Source organism: Lipotes vexillifer, unplaced genomic scaffold (genome assembly GCF_000442215.2).
Source record: "Lipotes vexillifer unplaced genomic scaffold, Lipotes_vexillifer_v1.1 scaffold318, whole genome shotgun sequence".
Taxonomy (NCBI): Eukaryota; Metazoa; Chordata; class Mammalia; order Artiodactyla; family Lipotidae; genus Lipotes; species Lipotes vexillifer.
In genome coordinates, this window is record NW_006795060.1 from 358525 (window position 1) to 376442 (window position 17918).

The window sequence follows — 17918 nt, forward strand, 5'->3', positions numbered from 1 at the left end:
CCGCCGACCGCTAAAAAAAAAAAAAAAACATTCGGGAATTCCCTGGCGGTCCAGTGGTTAGGACGCTGCGCTTTCACTGCGGAGGGAGCAGGTTCAATCACTGGTCGGGGAACTAAGATCACAAGCCACGTGGTGCGGCCAAAAATTAAAACGAAAATTAAAAAAAGAAAGACATTCTTTGCCATGATGTCTACAACAGAGAAAAATGAGAAACCACATGTAGTATAAGGCACTGTAGTTCTGCTTTAAAATGGCTAACCAGACACTTGCGTTTACCTTTCCTCCCACACTAAAACCCCCTGAAATAGGCAAAAGAAATATAAAAATAAACCCAGAGCAGCCCTGAGAATATAGGAGGGCTCACAGCAGACAGATCTGTGAGGAATTCCAAGGAGCTATGAAGCAGGTTAAGATTGGGACTAAGAAAAGAAATGGCTTAATGGTAAACCACATAACTGAAGAGCTGTGAAACACCTCTACCTGTGCCCACTCCCTACCTTCTTTCAGTAGGACTGATGCCAGCATTTACCCAGTCCTGGCTCTCCAAAATGATAGTTCAGACAAGGAATACTCCTCAGTAACACTGAGGCCAGAGAAGAAGGAAAAGATGTCAATTAACTGCAGCTTCCATGAGGAATAGGGAGTCCCACCAACCAGAGAGCTAGCAACCCACACAGTCTGCAGTAGACACTGCGTTCCACACAAAGGAGACAGCACAAGCAAAGATACCAAGTTTGAAACAATTTTATGGAGAACTCGACATGCTGCAGAGCGCAGTGTTTGAGGCAAACAAGAAAAGGACGTGCGGCTGGAGAGGTAGGCAGGCAGAGAACATACCAAGGAGAGCATGATGAGCCAGATAAAAGGAAATCAGACTTTCTCCTAACTTTCTCCTTCTCTTGTCAGCAACAGAGCACCACTGCAGGCTTTCAAGCAGATCAGTTTCATGATCAAAATCACGTTTTATATCATACTAGCAACTGTAGATAATATATCTGAGTTGGATAAGACCCAACTATCCACCTTAGGAGCGTCAGTGGATGGTGGAACCATTAACAGAGTTTTGTTTTGTTTTTTTAATTAAGGAGGAAGAGCAAGTTTGAGGAAAGTATGCTGTACTTCATATTAGACATCCTGAGTATAAGGTTCCTGTAGAATAGTCAGGTGTAGCTTTCCAGCAGGTTATTAAGAATGAGTCTGAAGGCATATAGTGAAAAAACACGAAAGAATTTAGAAATTTAGAAATACATCTGCATGTAAGCAGAACTGAAACTGTGGGTGTAATTGAGACAATGACCTAGGATAATACTTGGCCAAGAAGTCAAGCCCAGGTAACAGTAGTGTGTAAGGAGTAAGTGGATCAAGACAAGCCCACAGAGAATGCAGAGAAAAGTGTAAGAGAAAGACATGGAGAACAAGGATGCAAAGGAAACACACTGCTTCAAGGAGACAGTGACTAACAGTGTCAGGTACAACAGAAATGTCAAGTAAAATTAGGACTGAATGAATCCACTAGACGCAACAAACAAGACGTTACGGGAGATCTCAGCAAAAACAGTTTAAGTAATGTGAGACTGGGAAGTCAGAGATCGAGCTGAAGTGTGAGAAGTGGATGAGAAATGGATAGAGTATGTATAGACCACACCCAGATGTTTACAGAAGAAGGGGAAGAGAGGTTAGGTAGCTAAGAGAGGAGTGGACAACTGGTTCAGGGAAGGTTTTCTAGGACAAGAACCTTAGGAATAAGATAATGGGCAGAGAAAAATTAAAAAATCAAAAGGGAGACTCTAAGGATAGAGCAAGGTTACTGATCCTCAGCACCGATGACATTTTGAACCAGGTCATTCTTTGCTGTTGGGGGCTATGCTGTGCATTGTAAAGTGTTTAGCAGCCTCCCTGGCCTCTACCCATTAGGTGCCAGTGGCACACATACCACCACCCCAGTTGTGACAACCAAAAACGTTTCCAGACATTGCCAAATGTCTCCTGGGGGGCAAAGTCACTCCCAGTTGAGAACCACTGGGATACAGGATGGGGAGAAAGAGGGGGAATAACTGATGAAAAAAGACTGCCAAAGCAGCGGCACTAAAGCTGAAGGCACGGGGCAAGGAACTGGCCTCAAACAGCAGCAGAAGCACCTCATTCTCAGAGACAGGGGCAAGGGCAGCTCTGGGGAGACAGGCAGTGATAAATTTACAGATGGTGCCAGAAACTGGAGAAAATCAGCCAGAAGGCCCTCGATATTCTCAATGGAGTGGAGACGAGGTTGTGTGCTAAGTATGCGTGGTGATGATTTAGTGGCAGGCTTGAGAATAGTGGCTAGGGTTTGTAACAATTAATGGGGACCAGCCTTGGCAGGTCACCCCAGAGAAGACCAACAGAGTTTGGAAACCACATACTCCCTTCTTGCTCTGAGAACGTTAAAATGCATCTATCTCCCCACAGAAATCACCTATGTACTGATTACAGTCCAAAAGAGCAAGTCTATACGAATTTCAACTGCATCATGGAAAGACTAGACTCCTGAGGGGTACCTGGGAAAGTAACCCATTTTTTTTAAATAACATAGTTCCTATCAGATAATAAGAACTATGCTGAACATAAGTGACATGTAAATGAACTTTCAGTAAATAATCTGTTCAAGTTAGAGGATGCCTGTTGTTGCAACTACTTCCTGGTTCTTAACTGGATGAACTACTTCCTGACCTACAGGAACAGTAAAATAGAAAGGAGTGGCTGCAAAGACAACAGCTTATTAAATGAGATTCTTCACAGGACAAAGACCTGCTCACTCCTGCCCTCTAAACCAAGGGCTGCAAACTCAAATGATTATGAGACCAGGAAACTGGAGATACCTCAAGTCTGTGCATGAGAAAGAAGCTGGAAGTGAACCATCAACATATAGCTACGAAATACAAAGGGCTGCCCTTGGGTAAATGAGAAAAAAAAAAAGCTACACACAGCAGCCCAGGGCTGTGTGTAGGAGTGAGCAAAGCAAAATGGAAAACCCAAGTCTTTGCTCTACCACAGATATGAAGTCCAAATTCACATCATTCTCCAGATGTCAGAAACCCATCACCTGAGAACAGATCAAAAACTCTCCAGGAGCAGTGAACTCAAAGGGTCCCATCAGAGGCAAATGCAAAACTATCCAAAGGAGCATCCCACAAGCCAGGCACAGGCAAACAATTCCCAAATTGTCAAATGTTGCAAACCACAGAAAAAAATAAGAAAAACTTGGAGGGAAGACAAATGGAAGATTTCGTTTCTCAAGAACTACAGCTAAAAAAATAATCCAAAGGAGACAAACATAACTGTATTTTTAAATATTCAAAGAAAATGTCCTTATGAAAATTAAAAAGTAGACTTGAAAGAAAACCCAGAAATTTTTACATTTAAAAATATAGTCAAATGTTTTCAGTGAAAATTTTCAATAAATGGATTAACCAATAGACTAGACACAGCTAAACAGAAATTAGTGAATTGTAAGGTAGATGTCAGGAAATCACCCAGAAGTAAAAACAAAATATTAAAGAAACTTTAAGCAACACAGTGAAAAACTCCAACATATATCTCGATAAGGGTTCCGGAAATGGAAAATGGAGAAGCATTATTTTAAAAGATAATGGCTAAAATTTTTTCCCACAATTTAAGGCGTCATGAGTTTTCAGGCTGATGGTGTACACCAATAAAAAGCAGGATCAGGGCTTCCCTGGTGGCTCAGTGGTTGAGAGTCCGCCTGCCGATGCAGGGGACACGGGTTCGTGCCCCAGTCCGGGAAGATCCTACATGCCGTGGAGCAGCAAGGCCCGTGAGCCATGGCCACTGAGCCTGTGCATCCGGAGCCTGTGCTCCGCAACGGGAGAGGCCACAACAGTGAGAGGCCCATGTACCGCAAAAAAAAAAAAAAAAAAAAAAAAAACAGGATAACTAAAAACAAATCCACATCTAGAGGTATCGCAAAGAAACTGCAAAAAGTCAAAAACAAGGAAAAAAATCTTAAAGGTAGCCCAAAAGAAAATTACTTACCTAAAAAGAAATTATACCTGAACTGACTAAAGGCTTCTCATTAACAAACAAAACTTGTCAAAAGACAAGAGAATAACATTATCAATTGTCAACATAAATTCTGTACCCAGCTCAACAATCATTCAAGAGAAAAAGTGAAGTAAAGACACTTTCAGAAACACCAAGACCATGTTTACTACTAATAGGCCTTTAGTGAAAGAACTACTTAAGAACATTCTTTATAAAGAAGAAAACTAAACCCAAAAGGAAGAAATGGGGTGAATAAAGAATGGTGAGCAAAGAAAATTGAAAACATGGTGATGAGTAAATATTCACTATTTTACAAACTTAAGGTGGTTTCAACAAGGCAAAGCCAAAGCATAAATAACTAACATGGAAGAGGGGATGAGGGTTAAAAAGTAAGCCATTCTAAAATCTCTGTCTTCTTTGGGAGGATAGGAATAATAATTAAGCTTTGACTTAGTTAAATGTGCATGTTAAAATTTTAAGGGTAACCAAACTTCTGTCTTCCATCCTGGAATAAGAAAGCTAGAAGGAACAGAGCTGCCCGCCCTTACAATAAAAAAGAGCTGTACTAATTTCAAATTCATGTCTTTCTTGAAAGCCATCAGAGAACAACCAACTGGCTCAAAATCTTCGGAGAGAAAGGGCCTGCAAGGAGAGAGGAGACAACCTTGTGCTCACCTAGGGTAGACTGTAAGTGGCCACTGACAAGAGGAGTTCAGCTAGAATAAAAAGCAAATCGATAAAAGCCCGATGTGGCTTGCTGAAGGAACAGTGTGAAACCAATGGAGGTCACAGAAATTGGGGAGACCCCAGCCTTCTGCAGGATCTTCCTTCACCAACGCCACCAACCACTCACAGAAAGAGCCCTGAGGAGTGCCCACTGTGATGCAGACTTGAGGGAAGGGAACTGCAGCAGTGTCTCAGGAGCAAGATGTACACCCAGATCCTTCCGTCCCACCTACACTAGGGAAGAAAAACCTTTATCTGTGAAAGAAAAGCCAATAAGTGCTTCTACCCTTAAAGCACTGGTGAAAACTCACTGCAGCCAGAGGAAGGGGTGGGCACCCTACTCTGGGAGAGGGGCAGGACTCCACACTGAGCCCACAACAATAGCTAGGGTAGGGGCATGACCTTGGGACGTTGATGCAGGCCTAAGCCTGAGGTTTAATCAGAACAAAAGACCACACCCCACCATCACTCCCCACCTCTAAGCTAACCTACTTCCAATAACAAGTAAACAGCATAATACCACTAGCAGAGGGACAGGAGGAGTTTAAGAGCATGTAAGGAGACCCTAAGTCACAGTCCTGAAGGAAGACCCAATAAAATAAACCACCTCCCACCCTAATCAGAGAATTTGAAGCCTGAGGTATACTGAGAGTAACCACAGCAACAACCAAACTTAAAACCAGCCCAACTCCAAACTAGATTAACTCAAATTCCTGAACCAAAGGCCTAGCACAGGGAAAGATGTGTCCATTTACAGACATAAAAATTATGCACCTCAGCTCTTTCCCACCTAGAACCATGGAGGGTGCAAGAGAGAATTTAAAAAAGGTTCCTGCTGTGCCAGAAACCCTTAAGAAAAAGCAAAAGAATTTCACAGAGCTTAAGATCAAGAGCCTGAGAAAGAAGTATGCCCAGAAGATGCTTTGAAAGGCAAGGAGGAAGCTTATCTATGAAAAAGCTAAGCACTATCACAAGGAATACAGGCAGATGTACAGAACTGAGATTTGAATAGTGAGGATGACAAGAAAAGACAGCAACTTCTATGTACCCGCAGAGCCCAAATTGGCATTTGTCATCAGGATCAGAGATATCAGTGGCGTGAGCCCAAAGGTCCAAAAGGTGTTGCAGCTTCTCCACCTCCATCATATCTTCAATGGCACCCACGTGAAGCTCAACAGGCTTCAATTAACATGCTGAGAACTGTGGAACCATGTATTGCATGGGGGTATCCAAACCTGAAGTCAGTAAATGAATTGATCTACAAGCATGGTTATGGCAAAATCAACAAGTGAATTGCCCTGACAGATAATGTGTTGATTGCTCTATCTCTTTGTAAATATGGCATTATCTGCATGGAGGACCTGATTCACGAGATCTATACTGTTGGAAAATGTTTCAAAGAAATAAACAACTTCCCATGGCCCTTCAAACTGTCTTCTACATGAGGTGGAATGAAGAAAAAGACCACCCATTAGAATGTAGAGATGCTGGCAACAGGGAAGACCAGATCAACAGGCTTATTAGAAGGATAAACTAAGGTATCTACCATGATTATTTTTGTAATTTGGTCAGTTTTTAAACAGTGACTGCTCTCAAAGTGAAAAAAAAATTTTGCACCTCAGTTTCTACTGTTCTACAAAATAAGTCAGTGTTATAATAAAAAAAAAAATCACAAGGCATAACAAAAAGCAAAGAAAAAACAACACTCAGAAAAGACAAAGAACATGTCAGAACTAGACACAGAATCAGATGTTGGAAATATCTAGAATCAAAGTTAAAATACCATGAGTAGGGCTTCCCTGGTGGCGCAGTTGTTGAGAGTCCGCCTGCCGATGCAGGGGACACAGGTTCGTGCCCCGGTCCGGGAAGATCCCACATGCGGCGGAGCGGCTGGGCCCGTGAGCCATGGCCGCTGAGCCTGCGCGTCCGGAGCCTGTGCTCCACAACGGGAGAGGCCACAACAGTGAGAGGCCCGCGTACCGCAAAAAAAAAAAAAAAAAAAAAAAAAAAAAAAAAAAAAAAAAAAAAAAAAAAAAAAATACCATGAGTAACATGTTTTGAGCTCTAACCCAAAAGGGGAACATGAAAAATCAGATTGGTAACTCAGCAGAGAGATGGAAACTATAAGAAAGAATACAATGAAAGTGCTAAAAATTAAAAATACAGTTAAGAAAAATGAAGAATGCCTTCAATGGGCTCTTTAGTAGACTCAACTCAGCCAGGGAAAGAATCAGTGAACTTGAAGATGTCAGTAGAAATTACCCCGACCGAAAACACTGAGAAAAAAGAGTGAAAAACAGAACAAAACAAAACAGGACATTCAAGAGGTGTGGGACAATATCAAAGGTTCTAACATACTGGTAACTGGAATCACAGAAATAGAAGAAAGAATGGGACAAAAGAAATATTTGAAGAGATAATGGCTGAAAATATTCCAAAGTTAATATAAGACATCTAAAACAAATTCCAGATGATCAGAGAATAGGAAGATAAAAACAAAACAAAATAATGATTATCACTGCTGAGCACCAACACCACTTGAGACTGAATTCCATAAGCTCTGCCCCCACCAAACACCTCTGTCAACATGATCACCAGGTCATCAATTCAACTACACATGATGGCCACCTCACAATGCTCACTTCTGTATACAAGTCTCACTCTGCGTAAATGACTGGTCAAACCTAGGTCACAAGCCTGTATCCTAGCTGTAAAAGAGACTGTGGATGAGTTTTCTGGGAAAGTGGGACCTATAATATGAGAAATTACCAAAATGTAGAGAGGATACTTAAAAGTCTACTATAGCATCTAAAAATAAAATAAATAATTTTTTTAAAAGCCCTCCATCTAACTAACCAACTGTTACTGTACAGTAGATTCTTTGGTGAAATCATTGCATCCTAGAGAACCTTTCTGTAAGACACATATTTTACCTCAAGGTGGTAACACATTTTAAACTAGCTTCCCAATCTGAGGGACCTAAGTAGTGATGGGGGTTGGGGGTGAAGCCACATAATAAATAAGCAAACATCTTCACAAAATATTGGTTTTGCTTAATGTTAAGTAAGGTACAAAGCAGATATATACAAACACACATATGCACACACACACAAGAGCTTATTATGGAACAGAACTCAGCACTTCTATGAATCCATGCAACAAATCATGAAAAAATTCAAAGAAATATCATTCTTATATTTGTAAACTTTGGCTTCCCCTTCATCTACCATACTGTAAATGTCGACACAAGTTTGAGGAGTCTCACAGAGGGAGCCATTAGCACCTAGTTATACATCAACACGGATCCAATTATAACACAACTATGTCCGAGACCAGACCTACAGGACAAGCACGTCTATAGGACGAGCAGAGAGGAAGATCCACTAGACAGGTAACTGATAAAGAAGAGAAACTACTAAACAAGGAAGAAGGCATTGACAGGAGGAGATGGGGGGGCAGGCAAAAAGGCACCTTTCATAAGAGAAATATTTACTGAGCATTTCCTCTGTGCCAGGCAATGCATTAGATGCTCAGGCAACAACAGGCAACACTCCATGCCTTACAGTAGAAAACTGATACCAACTGCTTATCCATTTTACCAAAGGCCCACCCCAATTTAAACTCCTGGCTTTAGTATTTCCTATGTATACTCTCAAGTAAAAGTGAAAATGAACAGAAAAAAGCCAAATGGCCATAAAGAAAGAAAACCAAGGTCCTGGGATGTCACTGGGGTCAAAGCATCAAAGCAAGGCATGCAATATATAAATCCACGTCATTTCTTGCTATTCACCCAGCTTTATATGCTCTTAGATCCATGTGTTTGAATACACCTTCTACCAGAAAACCCCTTCCCTCCACCTGACATTCTGGGCCTCCTTTAAGACTCTTCACAAATACTCAGGAATCATTACTTTCCCCAGTCCCCTTAGGTCTGCGTTAAGTGCACCTCTTCTGGCCTACAGTACCAGCACCCTGTGTTTCCATCTAAATGTGCATATCGTCCTGTTCTTTAGTCATTGCTTTTGGCCTCTTCTGCTGGAATACAAACTCCATAAAAGGGCACAACACCACAGCTTGGCTTTGTATCTCTACCACCTACCATAACAGTGACACCAAGACACCCAAAACATCACCTCATCATAGAGTTAGTCAAAGAAAGACAAGTATGGCCTTCCTTTACCAACCCTGCACAGAGGGACAAGACTGGAAAGCACAACTCCAAATCAAGGGCAGTCACTGTGGATGGTAGAGAAACCACTAGCACAAAAACATCAAACTCTAAAATGAGGCAACTCTTTAAAAATAAATGTCCTGGGCTGGACAGGAAGTGAAAATAGTAATGACACAAAACCACTGTAAATTCGTCAAGTTACCAGCACAAGGGAAAAAAAAAAATCAACAAGGAAAGAATACAGAGCAGGTATAAAATGGTTCAGAAAAGCCTCAGAACTCAAGGCCAAAGTGAGCTAAGTTAGAGACTGCATCAAAATGTAGATTTCAAAGGAAATATTTGAAGAAGGAGGTGATGCTGTGGTTATTCTTTGTATACATGGAGGGGAAGTGCACAATGGCATTTTATACTGACACAAACTAACCACTTTACACCGAGGAAGCCCTGAATGAATGCTTGTTCAGTCATCAAAGCAAGAAAAACTTAGCGTGGTTGAAGATTTCCAAAAATGAACTGAGCATGTAGGGATACATACTGTAGAAGGAGAAAGAAACAAATCAGGATATATAAAATAAAACCTGTGGAGCACTTTTATATACATAAGCTCACTTGAAGGTAAGAAGCTCAACAGAGACTAGTTTAATATAAAAGATGGTAAAACCACAGAATGTGAACCAGATTTGAAAATGGTACTCCTGCTAAAGATTACTGATTCTAAACATTATTAACAAAATTCTCTAAGAACACTGTAGGTGCTCAAATGAGATTTCATAAAATATGAAATAGCATAAATGCTGAAAAATATTAAACTAGACATAAGATATTGTATTTGGGGAAAGAAAAGAATAAAGCAAATTTAATATTGATATTTAATGAAATGTTTCATTAAAACCTTGAGCAGATTAAAGATGTCTGGGGGAAAAAGAAACCAGTGAAGAGTTTTAAGTTTAAATATGGAAGAGAGCTAAAACTGTTAGAAAAAAATTTTAACTCAGTTATAAATAGAAATGACATTCCTATATAAGGTTAACAGACTGGTGAAGGATAAAAGAAAAGAAGGAGCCTTTAGAAAACTGAAGCTAATTTCTATAAAAACAATGAAAAGAGTACCACAAATGACAATCAACTAAGAAGGCAGTTGCAAAATTTTTAATGAGATGAGGAAAGAATATTTTACCTTGCAGGGATTATGACCTTTTTGGTAAATCATCAAGGTTCCATTGAGCTAAAACTCTTGTTTTTTGGCAGCATTTCATTTCATGTCACATTTCTGCTTAAAACCTTCAATAGCTTCCCAGGAGACTCAGGACAAGTTCAAAAACCCAGCAGATGGACTACTAAGCCTTTTCAAGACCTGGCCCCTGCCTACTTCTGCGTCATCACCTGCTTCTCCACTTTCCAGCCATTTCTGATTTCTTTCAGTTCTTTAAAAGGTTCGGTTTTTCAAAAGCCTCTATTTCTCTCAAATTGCCTGAGGGCATTTGCACTTTCTGCCATGAAAACTTATTTCCCCAACTAAACCACGCCCTTCTCATCCTTCAGGTCCCACTTAATGTTACCTCCTCAGCGTGCCCTTCCTACCTGCTTCCCACATGGCAGATCCCCCTACCCTGTTAGTGCCTGGTACTTCTCCTCTGCCTCCATTTCAAGCCTATAAAGTCTTTGAGGGCCCACTTCCCTTTGATGTATCACTCTATCCAGCCGCTATCACAGTTTGGTACACTGTAGACACTCAATAAGTATTTGCTAAATGAAGGACAGATTCTCAGGATATAGGACAGGTTACTTTAGAAAGAAATAACAAATTATGAAACACCAATTTGCACAAAATTAGTTTTTGTTCTACTTCAACTGTTTTCAATTACTAACAATTAAAATAAAATTTTTCTTTTCGTTTGCAATGCTAATCTTAAATTTTAGTGATAATATTACCAGTAATAATTACTAGCAATTAAAGTTAAAACATCCACCATTGGCTCAAAAACCAGGGTGGAGTTTGTGCATAAATTCTAGGATGTGTCACATCTGAACCAGCTTTCATAATCTCTGAAAGATTCTATTCATCAGGAAACTAGTTTCTACTACTCTTGGCCAATATCGGGGTAATTGGGCAAATCCAAGTCAGTAAGTTGTTCTTCAACTGTTACTTATCACCATTTTTTATCTGCCACATCTTCCTCTCGTGTGTGTGTGTGTGTGTGTGTGTGTGTGTGTGCTTAATCTGATTATTATAATATGATCTTACACTGCCAAAAGAACCTAATCTTTAGGCATAGTATCAAATCTAAAACTGAGATCTAAAACTGCAACTTGCCTAAAATAATTTAAAGCAGTCTTAAAAACAAATAAAAAACATAATGTATTCATCCATATGTTTTGTTAACTAACTTCCAGAAACCAAAGTTGTTACTTTTTTCTTTTTTTTTCTTTTTTTTTTTTTTTGGCAGTACGCAGGCCTCTCACTGTTGTGGCCTCTCACTGTTGTGGCCTCTCCCGTTGCGGAACACAGGCTCCAGACGCGCAGGCTCAGCGGCCATGGCTCACGGGCCCAGCCGCTCCGCGGCATGTGGGATCCTCCCAGACCGGGCCAGGAACCCGTGTCCCCTGAATCGGCAGGAGGACTCTCAACCACTGCGCCACCAGGGAAGCCCCAAACAGGTTTTTTTTTTTTAAGTAAAATTATTTCAAGCCAGTTATGATTGAATTTACAGTAAACTATTATTATCAGAGCAGTGCTGTGTCCTTTCTGTTTGTTATTAAAAATCCAGACACAGGGGCTTCCCTGGTCGTGCAGTGGTTAAGAATCCGACTGCCTATGCAGAGGACAGGGGTTCAAGCCCTGATCTGGGAAGATCCCACATGCCGCAGAGCAACTAAGCCCGCGAGCCACAACTACTGAGCCCACGTGCCACAACTACTGAAGCCCGCACCTTTAGAGCCTGTGCTCTGCAACAAGAGAAGCCACCGCAATAAGAAGACTGCGCACCACAACGAAGAGTAGCCCCCGCTTGTATCAACTAGAGAAGGCCCGCGCGCAGCAAGGAAAACCCAACACAGCCAAAAATAAATAAATAAATAAATAAATTTATTTTGTAAAAAAATCCAGACACAACCTACCACACAAGGAGGTATTGATTTACCTGCCTGGCACTTGTGTCACTTTCCATAGAGAAATGTTCAACTAAAAGCAATGAAAGTTTGTTTACAAAACACTTTACTTCCAGCCAAACAACTGCATTCCTCTATTATGTGTACCCAAAAAATAACATCCCCAAGCTATCCTATCAGTAGTGTCCATCTACACATGCAGAACAGGGAGCAAAGAGAGCACCTGGGAACCAAACGGGTGGAATTCATCCCATCCTGTACAACTCGTTCCCAAGGGAGCTTTAACTCCCCTGCCTACCCTTCAGGGTAACTAAAAAAAACGATGCAGGCAGGGAAAAGCGGCTACAGTACCTTGCAGGTTAAACTGTTTCTAAATCTCCCAACAATCCAGTCTGAAGTACTGCAAAAAGTAGACAATGTGTTTGCATACCTGAATTTAATGAAGCCTACTCTCTGGCATGCACCGTAAGCATGGATCTCTCAAGGGGGATTAGAGCTCAAACAATAAAATGCACAATGTTATTGGCTTAAAATCAAGAAAACCAATTATTCTGCCCTTGGTCTTAAATCCTAAAGGAATTTTTTCTTGCCCGATAATTATATTACTTTTACCTTGATTTCTTATTTCTGCTTTTCCAACATATCACTAAGAGCACTGTATTTTATTTGCCAGTTTAAAAAAGATCAAAACAGAATCAAATCAAAACCACAAAGACAAGGTAATGGATGGCACTTGCAGTACTGTCCTCTATATTCTGCTACATATTATGTTTAGGCAAAAACTTTTGAATATACAAAAAGTACTAAGAAATTATAATACATGTAAGAAGGTATTTTTAAAAGATATCTTTTAAGATCTACATGATTTCGTTTATCAGTGTCTAATGATAAAAGGATCTAGGTGGAAGCAAGTAAATAAGGTTAAAAAAATGTGTGTTGGCCGGAGAGATCTTTTTGGGGTGATGGAAATGTTCTAAAACTGGATTGTAGTGATGGTTACACAATTCCATAAATCTACAAAAAAAAAAAAATCATTGAATGGTACTGTTAAAACATGAATTTTATGGTATGTAAAGTATACCTCAATAAAACTGTTAAAAATGCATATTCAAAACCCATACTTGGTAAAGAAATCCACAGCACTTCTGTATAGGTCCCATCTTGGTAGGACAACTGTCCTGCTTTGGCCGAGGTGATTTCCAGCCCTGAGGTTCTACAATATTCATCATTCCTTTCTAACTTTAATAACTGGCAAAAGTGATTCTCATCAATTACAGAATAAGATGTTAAGTCCTTTTCCTCCCTAACATGGACCGCTGGGGGTTCCTTTGGGCTAAGCAACTGTAGCTCTCCTAAGGATGGGTCTTGTTTAAACACACACACACACACCCCCATAAGAGGCTATAAGTAACAGAAAATTCTACTTGCAAGTAGAAAAATTTTGTCAAACTGTAGCTCCTACATAGTGTTAAGCAACATCAATAACATATCTCTGTAGACTTCACCTCCAAATTTTATTTCACTGAAGTCATTACAATTACAGAAGAGATGGGTACCCATGTGCAGATTGTAATGGCTGCCATTTTACTTCAAGAGTGCATCTAAACCACAAAATTGAATTCAAGGAATATCTTCACAGCCTTTATTAGTGTAGCAAATTTAATCAAAGTCAGTCAAAAGTTAAAATGGAACATGAAGAAACATGAAATACCAAGTGGTTAATTAGAAACAGCTACCTCATTTGAGTGTAAATAATTATGTACAACCTTCAATTATGAAGAAACAGAACTAACGACCCTCTCAGAAAAGTCTGAACTTGCAGTTGTCCATCAGTGCTGATGGATCTGAGTCCAGCCTCCCATGTGACGAAAGGTCAGGCAGCCTTGCCAATGTAGCCTATGAACTCCAGGAGGCATATTTATACCTCCAGTAACCACCCCAGGAGTGATGTACAGTAGGAGCTCAAAACATGTCTGGGAAATCAGATTTCTAAAGAGAAGCAGAAAGCATAGTTTTGAAGAGCACACGTTCAAGTCAGACCGGTTTCAAATGGAAGTTTTGCCTCAGCTACTGACTAGCTAGGTAATCGGGGTAAAATATTTTCTCTCCCTCAGCCCATTTGGTCAAGTGTATACGGGAAATAAGAAAAACATCTACCTCATAGGAATGTTGTGACAACACACATACACACATATATTCATGCAAATAAACTATTTGCCATAGAACCTGGTATTCAGTAAGGCTCAATAAATAGAATATTAGAATTTAATTATTATAGAGAAGACTGCCCAAAAGAGACCACACCCAAAACTTAACCCTAATTAGAAGTGACCACACCCAAAACTTGACCCTAATTAGAACTATCTCAAACACAAATGTTTCTAAGAGCTTAATTCAAAATGAAGACAATCAATTCCAAAGACTGGAATGGGTTAAGTCCTTTTAACCTAATAAATAATTTTCTGTTAATTCCCAAATCTGAATTGTCTAAATGTTATCAGCTCTTTACGTGGAAGGTCCTCACTCACAGCTTTCATTTCCCACTGACAGAATTGTACCCAAGTTCATATCACACAGTATTAAGAAGTAACTGTACAAACTTGAATGAGAAATGAGGCCAGATCTTTGAATAATCCAGTCTTCCAAGCACTGCTCTATATAAAGGAAACATTCTAGAAACTATCAAGAATTTAAATCCAAACACTAAAGTAGGTGATGCATCACCAACAAAAGAGTTCTAATGTTGAATTTAAGATAGAAAGTAAATTGGAAAACCCTCCCAAACAGAAAGTTTAAATATAGTCTTTCAATTACATTATCTTCTCAAGTTGAAATATGTGACCCAACTCACTTCATCATCAGATGATAAAGAACCTTTGAGGTTCGATCTGTCTCTATCAAGAAATTCAATGTTGCCAAAAATTAAAACTTTAGCAACTAAAATTATCAATTCTGAGTAAACTCTTTTCTACTTAAAAAGTGACTTAATACTTCAAATTCTGCTATTCTGGTACCAAAATTAAGCGTTACCTAAAGGATTCCCCTCACATTTTGGATCTAAGTATGTGGATTTGTTTGTTCTTAAATACCTTCTGTTATTACTTGACATCAAGTTATTAATGAAAAAGTCATATCCCCACACTAACAGCCAAAAATGAAGTACTATGTTAACATACCCGTTAACATGTATTAGAAATAAAGGAGATAACCACCAAAGTTATCAAAATAAAAAGGGGGAAAAAAAGGTGAACTTCTAACAGACACACTGAAGAAGGCTTCTTTTCTCTGCTCACCTCCTTACAAATTCCACAGCCATATTCTCAGATATACTGGAATTTTCTACCATAAATTAAATTGAAACATAAATCATAATGAAAGGTTGAATTTCTGCAACAGAAGCCACTGTCATTTCCAACAATGCAACTATTGTTGAAAGCGTCTCTCACAAATTCTTAGACACAGTGGTGAAGCAAGGCTGGGGGGTGGATGCGGGCGGTGGTGGGAAGGCATACTTGAAGAAATGTCTCCACCTCTGTATTTCGTTTTGTAACAATACCGCACCTTCAAAGCAGAAATACCAAGTAAAATCTGGTTGTTATTAAATGAAACTGCCTTAACTCCATGCAGCACATTTGGAACAGAATACATCTGATTCGCAATCAGTCAACCTTCTATTACTCATCTATGCGAGATGGCCCTGCAATTTCCCTCAATGGGAGCCTTTTCTTTTAAAACCCCAGGGAATACTGTTGATGCCACACTCTGATTTAAATAACTCCAAGAAAATTACAATGAAAACAGTGGCACATTTAGCCCTGGGAACTTATATAAGTAGAAAATCAAAAACCTGAGACAAAGGGGTAAAAAAATCCCTACCACAAGCCCCTAAATCATGAATAAATTACAAATCTGAGCAGGAAAATAAAAAAGGAATCCTCTCTGGAGAAAGAATGCTTATTTCTAATTTTTTAAAAATATTTATTTATTTGGCTGCACTGGGTCTTAGTTGTGGCTCGGGTGATCTTTCGTTGCAGCATGTGGGATCTAGTTCCCTGACCAGGGATGGAACCCAGGCCCCCTGCATTGGGAGCGCAGAGTCTTACCCACTGGACTGCCAGGGAAGTCCCTCTAATTATTTTTTTGATATACCAAATTTTGTTTTTAAAAAAATTAGGCTCAGAAAACTTGCTAAATAAGCAAAATTAGAATACTAAACTGTTTTCTATATATACATACATATCAAATGAATCCTTGCATTGATTAGGTTAAAAGGCAAGACAATTCAAAGGGATTTGACAATTGAAGACCCCCCAACCCCTCTGAAATAGTAGATTATTTAACACTCTTGTAATGATTAACTTTATTTAGCATGCCTCTTTTGGAGCTCTATTATTTAATACAGCCAAACTGAATTTTTTTATCCTAATTAGGTTTCCGTGTACTTGTGAAATGCTCAGCATACACTGTGCTGGCAGCTTTAGTTCTACAGCTTCTCTCTTCTGGCTCCGTCCCCCACTCGCCCACCCCCCACCCTTAGAAAAAAGATTTCCTTCCCAAATGTTCTCTTCTCTGCATTTGTCAACAGAAACACCCACTGGTGGTGTCAAACTGGTAATACTGCTGCAGGCTTCCTTACTCCCGTTCCAGTGTCAACGCCAAAAATGCTCAAACCTAAAATAGTGTAGAGGCACACCTTTTTAAAAAATGTATTATTAATGACCGTAACTGGGTTGTTAAATATAAGATTATACTACCCCCCCTTCAACTCTTCACATTTTATGAATAAAATATTTTAAAACACTTAAAGAAATTTAAAACAAATTTACATCTAAATGTCATTCACAAATAATTCCGAATAGGCTCGGTAAAGATGCCTTCTTTTGTAACCCTACAGCAAGAAAGGAACAACCTGGAAATGTTCCAGCAGTTGTTACCTAAAGCGATAATTCTATTCTATACATATTTATGTCTCCTGTTTCGGTCAAATGCTCCCGGACAAATTAATTTGTGTAATCCTTTACATTAACTACATAAACCATTACACTCAAACAAACCTAATTCAGATGCACGGAAAGAAATTATTCCGTGTCTGCAATACTTTCTAAAACCAGCTTAAATTTCAGTCAATTAAAATAGATTGTGTTAACAGAACACTGATCTGCAACTACTTAAATATCACAGCATCCGTCTAATCTCACTGTGGAGATACTAAGGTCAGGCTTTCCTTTTTCAGGCATCTGTGCTTTAACACTCAAGTGAAGCGAAAAACAAAACCCTCAGGGAAGATCTGCCTTTACACTGAAATATGTTCAGGTTATTTTTTCCCCCAACGTGGGTACAGAACGTGTCATTGCGAGCAGAACCTGTTCGTTCTGGGAAATGGTTCCAAACCCCAGGATTTAATTTCTATAAGGGTCCAAAGGGTACGAAGGTCTGGGAAGGGGCCAATTTCTGCTTCTCCCCACTATGGTAGTCTTGAACTTCATAACGACGCCTGAAACTTGTTCGGGGGAAGCTGGAGGAACCGCGGAGCAGGCGGAGGGTCGCTCGCCCACCCTCGCAGGCGACCAAGGTCAGCAGGGCAGGGGCCGCAGCTCGCAGTCCCCGGCGGGTCCCGGACTCCCACGGAACTCGGGCGGGGGTCTCCGGCGCGCAGGCTCCTCCTCAGCGCCGGCGGGAAGGGGCTTCCCTCGCCGCAAGCCCTGGGGAGCTCGGGCCGCGGGGGCAGCGGGGCGGGGATGCAGCAGACCCGCCGCTGAGGGGAGCCCCACGGAGCGGCCTCGACCCGCCGCCCCTCCTCATACTCTACCGTCTCTCTACACCCCAAAATACATCCCCAGCTCCTCGCCGGGGAAGCCCCTCCAGCGGCGCAATG

General features: G+C 40.3%; 1 pseudogene; it reads left to right on the forward strand.

Moving 5' to 3' along the window:
* Positions 1-5562: 5562 nt before the first annotated feature.
* Positions 5563-6301, forward strand: LOC103083451 (60S ribosomal protein L7 pseudogene; annotated as a pseudogene).
* The last annotated feature ends 11617 nt before the right edge of the window (positions 6302-17918 follow it).